The sequence below is a fragment of the Anser brachyrhynchus genome (genome assembly GCF_964034855.1).
Source record: "Anser brachyrhynchus genome assembly, chromosome: 12".
Classification (NCBI taxonomy): Eukaryota; Metazoa; Chordata; class Aves; order Anseriformes; family Anatidae; genus Anser; species Anser brachyrhynchus.
The window spans coordinates 10,980,844-10,995,583 of record NC_137707.1 but is presented as its reverse complement, the minus strand read 5'-3'; the positions used below and the strand labels follow the sequence as shown (position 1 = coordinate 10,995,583).

Here is a 14,740-nt window from a genome sequence, read left to right as displayed (position 1 = left end):
CGGGCTGATGATACGAGATTCATCCTTTGCAGCTCTTACCTGTCTTCTCTTTTTGACTCTGTGGGCCAGGATGCAGATTTCACATCCTACACCACATTTTGCATCTAGTCTGACACTGACTTCTGGCAAAATAGCTCCTGCATCCATTTCAGCTGGCTTTGCAGAGCCGCCCGCCTGGCAGAGAGGTCTTTCACCCAGGCCAGCATGCGAGGTGAGCCCACACCACTCCCCCAAAGCAAGGCCGACCGCTCCTCTGCAGGGCACCACAGTGGCACACATCTCCCCGGGGACTGCCGAGCAGCCTTTACTGCAGTGCCATCCGTCCTTAGACCCCTGTGCATCAGGACAGCAATCCAGGAGGCAAGAGGCCAGATCCTGCGCTGCTGTGCCCCGCAGTGGCAGCAAGGAGATCAATGCTGTATTGTTAGCACAGGTATCACAGACACTATCTCATCAGTCTAGCCTTTAGTAAACAACCTGTGTGTTACACAGCCTTTTTGTCTCCTGGCTTTACAGAACCACCCAACTGTCCAGGAAGCATCACGGCTGCCAGCCAGGAGTGGTGTCCAGGCCTTTGAGCATATCTGTTTTGTTTTTCAAAGGGTAACTTCCCTCCCACCCCCAAACTCGGAACAGGGAGACGCCAACCAAAGGGGAAGGAGACAGTGGGCAGAGCTCAGCCTTGTCTCATTGGGCTGATACAAGCACTCCCTCTGCCCCTACCTGATCTCTGTGACCTGCTGATGCAGAAATCAAATTGTCATTGGCAACAAACCATGTTGGCCTGAAAGCCACAGATTAGCTTCTGAGAAAGACTGATGTAACTTCTCATTCTCATTGCTGAGTCTAGAGGGAAGACACCCCCCATACACCTCCTCCCTCCCCTTGTTTCAAGGATTTCAGTTTCCACGTAGTAGGTGGTGGCAGTGGACATGATACACGTGCTTGAACAGACACGTTTAGACTTCAGCCAGGTCTCATCTCCAGGATGCTTCTTCTTTATGTCCCCATTGAGAATGTGCATATGACTTTTCAGAGATGCTGAACCAATGGGAGCTGTAAAACCTCAGCTTGGTTTTCAGCCCATATGTAGTTTGGTTGCCACTGAATATTGCATCAGAAAAATATTTAATGGTGGGGAAAGAATACCCCTTCTCTGATATGAGCAATGTATTCTCAAGAGCCCAAATCTGCTACCTTTGCTTAAGCTTAGCAATACTGTCTTATGTTATCAAAAGCTGAATACCGATTTTTGCCAAACTAGTTTAAGTCCAACCTTTCCCTGCTGGCTTCAGGGAAGGCGATCTGGATTTGTCCCATTGATTGAGAGTTTCAAAGCAGTCATGACTTCACACTTCCAAAGTCATTACATTTAATCTCATCAATATGGACTGAACACGCAAGTAATGGAGGAACAGTAACAAATGGGGAAAGTCTGCCCTGAAAGCCCAGCAAGACCTGCCCTTATCAGCCCAGGACATATAAATCACTTTCTTTTCCAGCTCATTTAACCTTGGCCAGTGGCTTTATGCCTCAGCTTGCTCCATTTCCAAAAATGTGTCCAGTTCCTCTCTTGATGCATGGCTAAGGCTCTCTTGTATCGCTGACTCTGTCAACTGGGTAGTATCCCAGTCCCTCCTAATTGTGTAATTCTGCCTCAGTTTAAACATATTATTCCCCTTTTGCTTTCAAATGAGTTACCTCAGAAACTGCACTGGCACAGAGAGGTCCCTTTGGTTTTCTGGTTTCTGTGTACTTCCTAGTGGAACTCTAACTTTTCACTACTTTACATCTCACTTACCCTCCCCACCATCTTATGTGGGGCTGCCATTTAGGTCCACAAGACACACATGTGAGAAGGAAGGAGACACCCTGTTTCTCCTTAATGTGAAAAGCTCAGAGCTCAGTTCAGTATGAGTGGTGCCAATGCAGAGCGAGGCTGTGGAGGTGCCTGATAAATAGCCCCACGGGGTGGCACGTTCTATGAGCGTGGGGCACCCATGGGCTCCTTTAGCTCACGCCTTTCTGTGCTCAAGCTTTGCAATCAAAATGTGGCAGAGGCACTTCCATTGCTGTCACATTTGTTCTTCAGTGGCAGCTGAGAGCTCTAAGATGGAGCTCAGGAGTGTCCAAAGTACATTTTATTGGAACAGCAGTAGGGTGAGCAACTGTAAAAAAGGGTCTGTCAGCAAAGGAGATTTTGAGACAGGTTTCTGGCATAAGTGCACTGAAACAACAGCTCATCTGAGCTAGGCTGGTTCGGGGGTGGAAATGTTTCAATATAAAGCTCTTGCATGGACCCATTACCATCAAACCAGCCACATTCTCGATAATGAAACCCAGACACTGTGTATAGTGACGTTACCCCATAAGGACATAACCTCTGTCACGCTGAGTCTCAGGTCTGCTGTGAGCAGGACGCGTGTGCATGGGGGAATGGCAGAGCACTTGTATGTTCCTCCTGGTGCTTAATCCTGCATCAAAGTGGGAGAAGAAGCAGCGATTAGTACTAATGTGTTTTAAATGGAGCCCAGCATACCGGAGGTGATCAGTGCACATATTCCAGCACAGTGGGCTGTACGAAGTAGATGGCATCATGTAGAGTGCAATTATGCAGATGTGCAGTATTTTCATAATGTATCGTTGTTCCTGAAGACGTTGTATAAATCTCTGGGTTTGCTGCAGAAATGTCCATTTCTGCTGTCGCTACCAGCTTGCCAGGCTGTTTTGTCGTCTGCTCAAAGCTTGTTAGGGCTTTGGAGTGCTGTGCAGGAAAATCTCTTGGTGAGATGTGTGTTGTGAATTACGGCCCTGACAACTATCAGAGGGTGCATGCTGAGGTATAGCATTAATATTTATATGTGGGAACAGATGTCCTGGCTATTAGCCAGGATACAACCTTGTTGTGTTAGATGTTGTAGAAAAAAATATGGGCCCTGCCCCTAAGAACTCCCAGTCTTTACATAGCAAGTATTAAAAATCCTGCATTTCATTTTGAACATGAATGATTTAAAAGGATAGGTAGAAGCAAGTTTATGTGAAAGTAAATATAGTAATAACATTTCAAACTAAGTGAAACTTTTTCAACCAATGGCTGATTTGCATGTTCATTAGCTGGACTTCAAGTATTCTTTTTTCTTCCATTTTTTTACACAGGTAAACCTTAGCTATAAAATCATCTCCTTTTGTTTATACACTGATAGTGATGTTAAATAAGCATCTTAAAACACTGTCCTGTTCTGTAGATACATGGGGATGTAGCAACGTGATATTTTAAAACATTTTTTTCTCTTCCTGGCAACACTTCTAATTCCAGTGGAGCATGACAACATCTCCTTCTGCTTTGATAATGTCATGCATGCAATGTGCCTGCAGTTAGTTGCAGGACAATGACTTCACAGCAGACACAAATGGGCAACAACTGGCAAAGCCAAAAATAAGACACTTGTTTATGTTGATAATAGCTTTTCTCTGTGCTTTGTGTGCTCCTTCTGGTGGAGGAGCTCATTCCAGCCTTGGATGAGTTTTCAGCTGGTCATCTGCTTGGGATAGCTTATGAAGTTGTGGTGAGCCATGTCGTTAGAATATGTGCAGATTCTCCCAGTGCCATTTGCAGAGGTGAGCAGATGTTTGACACTGCAGAAGGGCTGTGATGGATGCTGTGCCAAGTCATCACGACGAGCATCCAATGGTTAAGCTACACTCTTTTCTGCATCCTTTCTTTTCTTTGCATGTGAAGCAAGATGAAGCTTGCCTCCCTGTTTGCTTTCCTAAATGAAGATATCTTCTGGCAGGGGAGCACCCAGGAGCTCATGAGACTGCCACTTGAAACACACACACTTAGTGGCTGTGAGAAGCCAGCGGTTGATGGGCATTGAAACACGCTCCCCACAGATGTGTAGACGTGATCTCTACTCCTTAGGATCGGCACAGGGGAATACAGAGGTGTTTACAAGAACCCTGCCCGGAGTGTACCATTTCTACAAGAAAAGGACTTTAATCTTTAGAATTAGTAGACAGGCAAGGAATTAACATTTTATAACGAATATCTGTGCAGAATGTAGAGAACAAAAATTTCTGCCCAGAGTACATAAGGCTCTGTCCTTGACTCTGATTACTGGTAAGGAGAAAATAAGAAAAACAGTATTCCCTGACCTCCTCACTTTCCACCATGAATGAGACATGAGAGGAATAGCTTTCCTTTGATTTGGTAAGGAAGCTCCACTGGTTTTGTTCCCGTCAGAGCAGCAGTGGGGTCTGCTTGTCCACGTTGAGGACAATCCAACAGAAAGCATAGCGAGCAGAGACTTGACTCATTGCCATGGGTGCAAGAGCTGTTCTTTGAACCCACTGCACTCATGGGAACAGCTTTCTTGGAGACGTGATTCATCACTGGGGAAGTCCAGGATGAAGTATGGACACCGCCTTCCCAAAAGGGACAGCTGTGATCTCTTACACGGACTCCTCCCCTGACTGTCGTAGCACTGAGAATGACTTGCTGCTTCTGGGAATGAGCTACATGGTGCAGATCTCAGGGACTTGTCTCTGCACCGTCAGTGCTGAATTACTAAAACTGGGCCTCTCCTTGCAGCGTCCTCCCAGATCGAGGTCTTTGCCAATGAGGGCTCACAGACAGTTTAATGAGTCCTTCTCAGGAGCCAAAAAGGATTGCATGGGGATTTCCAGAAAGACCTAAGGTTTTTGTCTTTTGCACGCTTTCCAGAAATCAGATGGGCATTTGATCCATGTAGTTCAGTAGTGTCACACACTTCATGGCCTAACCTTGGTTACACAAGGTGACAGCACCAAAAATTAGTTTATCACTTCTCATATAAAATTCTGAGAGATTTTGGAGGAACCACTGGTAAAGCTCAAAGAAGGGCACCAGTCCTGGACAGAGAACTGCAAAAATGAAGGGTCAGAAAGAACTGGTGCGGGTGAGGAGACCCGGGACAATACGTGTAGTGTGGGACTGAAAGGTCTTGCAAAAGTTTGTAGCATGAAAGAGCCAACTTAAAGTGACAGGCAGGCCCAGTAGGTGGCTTGAGATTTAGGCAGGTGGAGTGAAGTTTGAGGGATGGGGAAGAGAGGAGCACACAAGACCAAGAGTGGAAAATTCAGATGAATGGTGTAGACAGGCATACGTCCAGCTATCGGGAGGGCAAATAAATAAGCTACCAGAAAGAATAAGTCTTAAGAGAGAACGATAACTTGGGGAAATGCAAGGATTGTTGAAGGATGCAACTCAGAGCGGTTTACAGGGCTCTAAGTACAGCAAAACCATACTTGGTTCCAGAAATTCCTAAGCTGGAGATGGCTGGGGGCTGGAGAGCTCTCAGGGGAAATGCTGTATGTGCTTACCCTGTGCTCATACTTTTCCCCAGGCATTTTGCTTTTGCCACTATTGGAGACAGGAGCTAGCTGGACCTTTGGCCTGGCCCAGTGTGGCTGCTGTCATGTTCTTGTGCCTCTTGTGTTGTGAAAGAGTTGGAGTCCTTGTGGTAAATCCCGCGGTCTTTAGCACGAGCTGCAGGACAAACCGTGCTTATCGCGGCGGCATTGCTGAGTCAGGCACAGAAGGGACCTTGATGACATTCCTCAATGCTTTGCACACTGCATACTGAACATATTGTGAGGAGAAGACTCTGTGTTTCCCAAAAACAGCTGGGCTCTTCACCAAGATGACTCTTAGCAGCAGATCGCTGCTAGTGTTCTCGTCTCCTGCCCCAGGCTCCAGAAGGGTGGCAGCGGCAACTTGCTGTCCAACAGCTTTTGTTGCTGTCCCAGTTTAACGACAGGACTGTCGGGCTGCTGGGCTGCCTGGAGAGCCTCTCCTGGGGCAATCCCCTCACCTCCAGCCCACTGCAGCCTGGTAGCCTCCACGCTTCGGGCTGTCAACCGCAATGTACTTGTGAGGCTGCCTTTATTCTCAGGGGGCGAGGAGGGGTCGGTGGATCTGGTCGTTCCTCTCTGTAGCATCTTGGCGGCTGGTGACAGGAGAGCTTGCCGAGCTTCAGCTCTGGATGTTCTGGCTGCCTCACTCCTCCCCTGCTTCTTTGGGTTTGGTCTTCATGACTCTCTTGAGGCTGTAATTATCTCCCATAAGTAGTGCCAGAGCTATGCTGTTTTGTCTATCAGGGCTGCCATTACCCCAGGAGGGGTCTCATTTGTCCAAGAATACAGTGGCACATTTGAAAATAAATATCTCCTGAGGAGGTGATGGCACTTGCTAGATCTCCCATTTTTTTCCTGGTAGCTGCGCTCACCCTCTTTCTGCTTTTTCCCAGAGGAAGACTCTATTTCTACCTATTAACAGGTAGGAAGAAGAGGAATCTGCTTCCAGAGTAAGTGGGAGGACAAAGAGGCCCTGAGCAATATTTATACACATATACAGTAATTTCTTGCCTGGTGTGTGCATACATACGCACGTGAACTACATATATCAACAGTACATTTTTTCTAAGGTCAATATTTTTCTCTGCTTGGGAGAAACAAGCCGTGCCAATAACTGGATTCAATTTATAAGAAACTAGGTGGAAATAATGATGAGGAAATGAGAAAAATAAGCTTTTGATGAAATAATTAATGACTAGTTGTGACACAATCTCACAGCAGCAATCCAAGGCTCAGGGAGATCAGAGGAGCCCATCCGCTGCCAGACAATGCTTACCATGCAAAGCCAAGTAGCCTCCTGTTTGCAATTTAAAATCATAACCATATACATGAACTGCAGTTGGTGGCGGCTTGTTTGTTTTAAGTTCTCTCCTAACAAAGCAATGGGACTCCCTTTGCCTTGTACCTGAAGGAGGAATGGACTGCTGGGTTGCAAGCAGCTAAGTGCTGTGGAAGACAGGTCCGGCTCCAAAGCAGCTAAAGGCAGGAAATGAAGGTTTCAACATGTGTGAATTATTCTAGTGCCACCAAACCAAACAGAGCTCTGCCACTCACAGATCTGGTCCAAAAGACTGAAAGCAGTGATCCTCCGCTGCGGATATCTGGGGAAGGGAAGGACTTCTGGAGAGCCTGCAAAAGGTGCAAAGGAAAAGCAAACCCTGTGTCAGCAGGCTTGCGTTTGCTTTAAAGGAGTCCTCACCCCCTTAGCAATATTTTTTGGACCCGCAAATGGATACAGTTGAAAACACTTGGCCTAAAATATATTTTTCAGAAGTCTCAGTTCCGCCCTCAGACCCAGCGTTCCCTACATCTGTTACATGGAGCAGTGGGTGAGCCTGCGGCAGTGGGTTAGTTCAGCTCAGGAGTCACTTCTGAAGTAAATCTCGCCATTGCTCCCCCTCCCCTGATTCTGCTGCACAGCAAGATGGCCTCAGCTGTGCCAACTGGATTGCTCTGCCTGAAACTAGGCGGGCAGAGGCGCTCCAGGAGTGCATCAGGCGGGCTTGTGCTAGTTATTCCACACCGCCAGGCTAGAGCTGGTTGGAAGCCCCTGAAATCATTGTGATGTAGACACAAGGACTTCTACACTACAGCACGATCTGCTTTTTGCGTGGTGTTACCTGCCAGAGCCAGCAGAGCTGTGTCACCACCCTTTGCCCTGCTCTGGGCTCACAGGCAGGCAGCGGGGCGCAGAGCCGCGGTCTCCCTGCTCGGCTCGGGGCTTGCTCCTCTCCCTGGGCTGCTGTGCCCATCTACCAACCCAAGAAGAAGATGAGGTGGGGAGGCGTGATGGGAGACAGTCCACTCCTAATCACTTCCAGAGGTCCTGTTTTCAGCTTGGTCAAGGCACTGCTGAGTCATTTTCATGCAGAATGAGTTATGGCTGTGTTTAAAACCTCTTTATTACCCTTCAGTAATCCGGAGCTCAATCTTGCGTTTTTAATGTTGCCCTTCTAAAGGGCAGATTTATATGTAAAACACTTTACACTTTGGTTTCCTCCTAAATAATAACTAACGTTTTTCTTCTGAGTGCTTTATAACATTAGCTAACTAGTCCTGACAACACCCTGGTTTCCATATGCACAGCAGAAATCTTGGATGAGCTTCTTAAGTCTGGTGTTTTCAATTCTCATGATTTTATTGTGAGTCTGGGGTGGGCTTTTTCTTCAAGTCTCGGCTCCTGGAAGCACACGATCACATGACTCTCTCAATTTTCTTTCTTTCTTTTTTTTTTTTTTTTAACAATAAATTTCTAATTCTTCCAGTTGCAGGGAAAAGCCTGAAAATGTTATCCAAATGCACTGCAAGGCTCAGAAACCAGATGCCAAACAACAAGAAGCCAAACTGTGTTGCCATTTTTAAATCTCTGAAGTTTTAAGGCAATCTAAGCCTTCTCTGGGTCTTCACCCATGTTTTCTGAGTGCAGAGGGTCTTGGCATTAAATAAAACTTCACAGTACAAAGAGGCAAAGGAAAATAAAGTCTTCAGGGATGCTAATATTCTACTTCTCCCCTCTCTTTCTTGCTTGTTTCTGATTCTCATCCTGCATGTGCTTTGCTTTCCACATTGTGACTAGTCACGTTCCTCACAGTGGTAAGGAAAGCACACAAATAAATCTTTGCTGGAACAGAACAAATTTTAAATCAAATCAAAATTTTACAAACAAATAAGATCAAGGTTTTAAACTCTTCCGTCTGTTACTGTGTGCTTGTAGGATGCAGAGTGCAGTGGGCCCAGGCATACAGTTTGTGACTCTCAACGCTACTGTAACACAACAACCATTGCTGCTGCTGCTGCTACTGCTAATAAAATAGACTTGTTAATGTTTCTAATTGTCTTCATCTGCTTAGAAAGGTGCAAAAAACTTTGCAGTAGGCTTTTCTTTCACTGTGTCATTGCAAACCAGCTATCACACTGTAAAAGGAACTGGACAACAGAAAGCGATGAACTTTCTGTCTCTCTTTCTTTCACTTCCTTATTGTTTTTATACTGACCCACTTAACTTCTCCCATTATTTCCCACTGACAGGGGATGGATCAGAGACTGTCTGTCTATGGGACAGCAGTTTAGATTTTTCTCACTGGAGTTTTAGTCCTGTATAACTCTTGCTGCTGTAAAAGTGCTGTTGTTATTTCATTTATACCTTCTACATGGGAATCTAATACTATTTTCATTACTCTATGCATGTATTCTTTAGCTTTCAGAAAATCTCTGCTAGATTTTAAAGTCCAGAGCTTCCCTGAAGGAAATATTTCCCAGCTAGATCTTAGTGATACAAGATTGTCTTGATATTAATTATAGAGCATACTTTTCTTCATTTTCTTCTGTGGCTTCTAGACAAATATTTTTGTGGCTCCCTGAACAAATCCCTTGTTCCTCCGAGTTGGATAGCTGTCTCCCTCTCACTTCTGCTCAGCCGAACAGTATCTTCTTCTCCTTTAAGCATTTGAATCATGCTTGCCGCTTTTTAAACTGTTCTGCCCATTTGCTCGCATGTTTATATACTGAGTTGAAAAAAAGGTATTTGAGGTAAAATCCAAAGCAGCAGTGGTTTCTATCTCGCGGTGCGCAGTTAATGCGTTACCGCACCTTCACATGTCAGGCTGCCAGCAGAAGCCGCGGAGGAGCTTTCCGTGCCAGCCACATGGAGCTCTGCCATAATCGGTCTGTTGTAAGAGCTGATGGGAGGGCCAATTGCTTGTTTCAAGTGTTGACCACAAACTCATTTAGACAGGTTTTGTCTAGGAATCTAGGGATTCCTGTATTGCAGTCTTCCTGGGACCAATTCTCTGCCCACTTCCCTTAGAATAAATCTGCATGATTGCATTCATTTTGTAAATCTTTATTTTTGTTTCAGTTTGGTGTGTTCAAAGGTAGATGACCCTGGTTTACATTTGCTCTTGTCAAAGGCAGTACATGCTACAGACAGAGCAGAGCGAGACCACAGCGTGCTGCTTCCAGTCCCCCTCAGAAATACTGATGGAGAGCAAAACTATAAGAGAATTGATAACATCTAAAGGGAAATTTTCCAAACACATGAGCAGAGGCATACTGGAAAGAGAAGAGCCTTAAAAAGTGCGTAAAAATTTAAAGACTGATTCTAAAATGGCTGTACTGAAATTTTCCACTGAGGAAAGTGACCAAGACTCTAGTTAATGAATTTGCTGATAAAAAACAAGTGAATTACTATAAATTACATGAGAACCACATTAGGTTCCTTCCCAGCAGGGAGCTGACTTCTTGAGAGACTCTTGCCTCTCCATGTCCAACAGTAACAGTGCTTTCCCCTTTCTAAAGTGAAAGAGTTGGACCAAGCTGTGGCTGTGGCATATCTGCCCGGTGGTGGTGTGATGGGGCACCGTGACAGTGGCATCACAAAGTCAGCCTCTGAGCAGGAAGCACGCTAACACATTTCTTGGACAATACAAGGCAAAGAGGGAATATATTTATATTGGGATTGTTTAAAATTAAAATTAGGTATCTAATCAGATGGGCAGGTTTTTTACATGCTTTCTAGCACAGAAGGAAAGAGGGGGTATTATGTCAAAAGGCTGTGGTTACATCATAGTGGCTGATAACAAATTTATGAACTTCTGTGCATCCTAATGAATTTATGTGCATCAGATGACTGATTGCTCATGTTGATATGTGTATGTTCAGTAAGGGATATGCAGGATTTTGAAAGATGAGTGGCTGGAAATGTTCTCTTGATCCAGACAAGCATTCAGTCTTTCAAGAAGAAAATTCGGAGGGAAGTCTCAACTAGAGACAGAGCTGCTTGCATTTTAGCAATCAGTTAGCCTTTCTAACTTTGGGCCTCAACTGCCTATATAAAATGGGGAATGGCACTTCTGCACCTCACAGGGTTTCTAAAGAGAACTGCTTTAAGGGTATGAGAGCCATGGGCAGCTCAGCAAAGGAGAGGGTTTGTATATACAAGATAAAAAACCAACACAATAGGGTGAAATGCCAGAAAATGCCTTGTTGAACAGAGGCATGGGAAAGGGACAGCTATGGTACCGATCCAACCAGTTGGGCTCCTCCGTGTCATTCCTTGATAGATTTACCATGCAATTTTGGTTTGTTTTCCCCTCTCTGGCCCTTCAGAGGATGAATCCTGTTGTGGTGATTTAACACACACCTTACAATATAGCAGCTCGAGACAGTGGATTGAAAGATTTATGTTGCTGATTCTGCAACAAATGCGTCAAGTGCCAAATGTGCTCTCAAAAGCTTCCTGCGTTACGCTGAGACAGTTGGTCAAAGGCATCGTAGTGAAAGGCAAGGCCAGCCCAGAGCCATACCTGGGTGTGAGTTTGATCTACCACCTTTCGTGCACTTTTATTTATCGCAGAGACAATGTGTTTCACTTGCAACTTTACTCCTCTGACAACTATTCTTGCAATTTAAATAAGCTGCCCTCCAGTATTTGGACATTGACCTGCTTTCTACTTGTTTGTTTAGTGAAACTGCCGCATAACTGACCCAGCAGAGTCAGGAGTTATAAACAAACTTTGACTGCAGAGTGTGTGTTTAGTTCAGCTTTCACCTTGACACAAAGCCTTTGCTTTCTGGAGGAGCAGAGACACTCTCCAGAATACAGCAGGATGGCGTGCCGTGCACACACCAAGAGCAGCACACACAAACTCCCCAGCAGTAAAACACAACTAGAAAAAGGCAGCAAACAAAAACATCATACGCAGGGGTTTGTTTGTTTGTTTGTTTAATAGAGTGCCTGATTAACTTATTATTTTAATTCATTTATTTGGTTTCTTCTTACCTTTGTGATACATAAAGCTGCTGTAAACAGGCTGGCCAAAAATCTCTTTTATGTCACTGTAAATCCAAAGTAATTCCCATGACAACAGCACTTGCAGTGGATCTCCATCAGCGTCCCTAATAATTAATTTGTCCTACAGTGGGTTTTTGGTCTTTGCACATCCAGGTGCAAGTCTGATTGTTTGTAATGTTTGATTTTTTATTTTATTTTGAGGCAGAAGTATTTGCTAAGACTGTAAATATTTAAATCCATCTAGATATCCCAGAGGAAAAATTCTGTTCTATTGAATATTTTAATCTGAACAGATAGCACCTACCTTGAAAATGTAATATAAAGCTATTCAAAGCAGTCCAGCCTTTGTTGGACAAGAAAATAGCTGTGAGATTAGTTCTGTGGTCTATGGGAAATAAATGACAACTACAACTGAATGACTAATGTCACTACCAGGAAATGGCCACCATCAATACGGCAAAGTTAGCAATGCCTTTCAGAAATAAGTTTTTCAGGAACTTGTGGAGGCTTCTTCTGTAGTGACTTGGAGAAGTTTTCAGAGCACCATTGTGTACTTGGAAAAATAGATAAATCCTAAAAACTATATGTTTGCACCATTAAATTCATTCAGAGACTTTTTTCCCCTAAGGGGGTTCCCTGCAGGGGACCTATTATACATGTTCTAGCCTGAAACTTGAGCTGGCCAGAGAATGGAAATTGTGTTTCACAGACAATTTTGAGATTTTGAAATTTGTTTTCATTCCAATTCAGAACAAAACCTCAAAATGTTGAAATTCTCCACAAAGGAAAATTCCACAAAAATAAATAGTTTTGGCTTATTTAAATCATTATAACTTTTAAAAATGCAAATATTATATAAAATCAAAAATCTGTTTTTTTCCCAAAAATTGTTGGCATTTTTTTCCTCCAAAAATCTTGGTAAAAGTAATGTTTCACAAAGCATTTTGATTCTGACAGAAAGACAATTTTGAAGGAAAACTACTCCATTAAATAATTTTCCATCTGAACTTCATTAGAGTTTCTATTGCCACGTTATCCAGATGTTTTGCTCCACAACAGCTGTAATGCAAAAACTCTACAAATAGTCTAGCACCAGAACCATGGTCTACAGTGCTTCTCATTACGTGTTTGTGCTATGGCGAGGACCAGGGAGTCCCCACAGAGGTCTTTCTCCTTGTCAAGGTGTGAGCAGGAAGAAGAGAGGAGAAAACACTTTCTGAGGAGGGCTTTCCAGGTGTGGGACAACTGACATGAAGTTGCTCTTGCTGCCACCAAGCCTCCTGACACAAGAAATCTTCTCCCTGGCAGCAGAGCAAGCAAATGAGCTACTAATCAGCATCAACACTGACTCCTTCCATTGAAAGGAGATGACCCACGTGAGGAATCATGCTCCTCCTCAGTCACTAGTGGGGCAAAGTCCATGGTGAACAGATTCTAGGATCCTTTGACAAACAGCAGTGTCAATAGTTTGTATTCCAGGGCTCAAAAGAGATGTTAGTGATGTGCTTTCAATGCCTGTGCTGAATTTTGGAAGACCTGTGCTGTTCCAGGGTTATCTGAACAGAACCAAGTTTCATTTTTCATCCATTTCCAAGTATAAACTGCTTCCTGAATTTTCATTCCATGCTGTCTTTCCTTGTGATTTATTTTCATGCTTTAATTGGTAACTGCAGGCTTGGTGCTGCAAGGTGCTGGGCACTCATAGCATAAGAAGGATGTGCTTCTTGATGGGGGTGATCTCAGGGACTGCAGTCTCTTGTCCTACTCAGGGAAACCAGGTTGCAAGTACATTCCTGTGAATAACAACTGTGATGTTTGTCATCCCACCTCAATTATCCAGTATCTTGCCTCATCTTGCTGTCTTTCATTTGGTCAGGGAACCCCACAACCCATGCATTAACTCGTATCTGGGCCAGGTATCCAGCCTGCTTCCAAGAGCCTATGCCAAACAATCTTTTATGGTTACTCCTGTAAAGTATTATGTCCATTACAGCAAACTTGCAGTACATGTTTGGAAAGGATCAGGATGAGACCCCATTTATCTTTGTCTGGGTCAATAGTGCAGATCAGCAGGAGATTCGCACCATGAACAGACAGAAGATGTGTGTCTAACTGAAGATTTCCCAAGGAGCAGCTTCAGATAATACGATAAGCATCGGCCAGAGTGTGATGCATCAGTACAGCAAGCAAGGGAGAGAGAAGCAACGAGGATCAAACTGTATCCAGTGCAAAGGCAGCGAAGGCAGGTACCCACCCATACTGACTGCATTCCCATCCCTCACTGGGGGCCCAGGCAAAACGAATGGAGCTAAAAGACTTTACGGGTGCTGCTGCCTCGTCGCTTCTGATAAGCGAAACATATTTGGTGTGTGTCACAGGCAATGACAGTGGCAGCTGATGAAGTTATTGGATGACAAACCTGGTCACACAGGTCTAGTGAGATTCTTGCCCTGTGTGCTGCGAACGCTGAGGAGGAACAGTGTTTGGGTTGCTATTATATGTACACAAAGCCAGAATGTTGTCTACAAGTGGGACGTTTGGGCTCGGAGTATAATTCTGGAATATGTTTTTCTCCTTGGGATATTTCTGAACTGCAGTCAGCGTGCTCCCCACTAGAAAGTGACATGTAGGAGCCACCCTCTCTTGTTGAAAACTTGGTAGAATGTCTGTACAATATTATGGTCACCAAACTATGTCTAAACCTAATTGGTTGCATGTGGGATTGATTGCTCTAATATAAAGAACTGAATGCACTGAAGACCTGCCAGAGGTTGTGGAAAAGATCAAAGAAGGTCAGATAAAAGGCCAAATGTAGCTTTAGTAGAGTAGTTGCAATTGTAGCACTTCAGTGGAAGGGCTCCTGCCAACACTGAGGTGGGATCTTCCGTCGGGAGCACAGCGATAGGCCTTGGCAGGGTCCGCACGTGGCAGCCATGTCCATCCTCGCATAGAAGCATTCTGGTCCAGGCAGCTGCATGGTTTTGTCTTCAGCTGGAGCCAGTAACTCCTTGTAAGATCTCAAAATGTTTCAGTCCTCTAGAAAGTAAAAGTCTC

General features: G+C 44.5%; 1 protein-coding gene and 1 long non-coding RNA gene across 4 annotated transcripts in view; one reads left to right on the top strand and one right to left on the bottom strand.

The window, feature by feature from the left end:
• The window catches only part of LOC308176681 (uncharacterized protein), a 187,945-nt gene that overhangs the window by 146,676 nt on the left and 26,529 nt on the right, over nt 1–14,740 (top strand). The window lies entirely within an intron of this gene.
• Nucleotides 9,757–14,740, bottom strand: part of LOC308176694 — a 44,687-nt gene continuing 39,703 nt past the window's right edge. Inside the window, exon 7 of the long non-coding RNA XR_013938503.1 lies at nt 9,757–14,722. This is a non-coding gene — a long non-coding RNA (uncharacterized lncRNA). The remainder of the gene's footprint in view (nt 14,723–14,740) is intronic.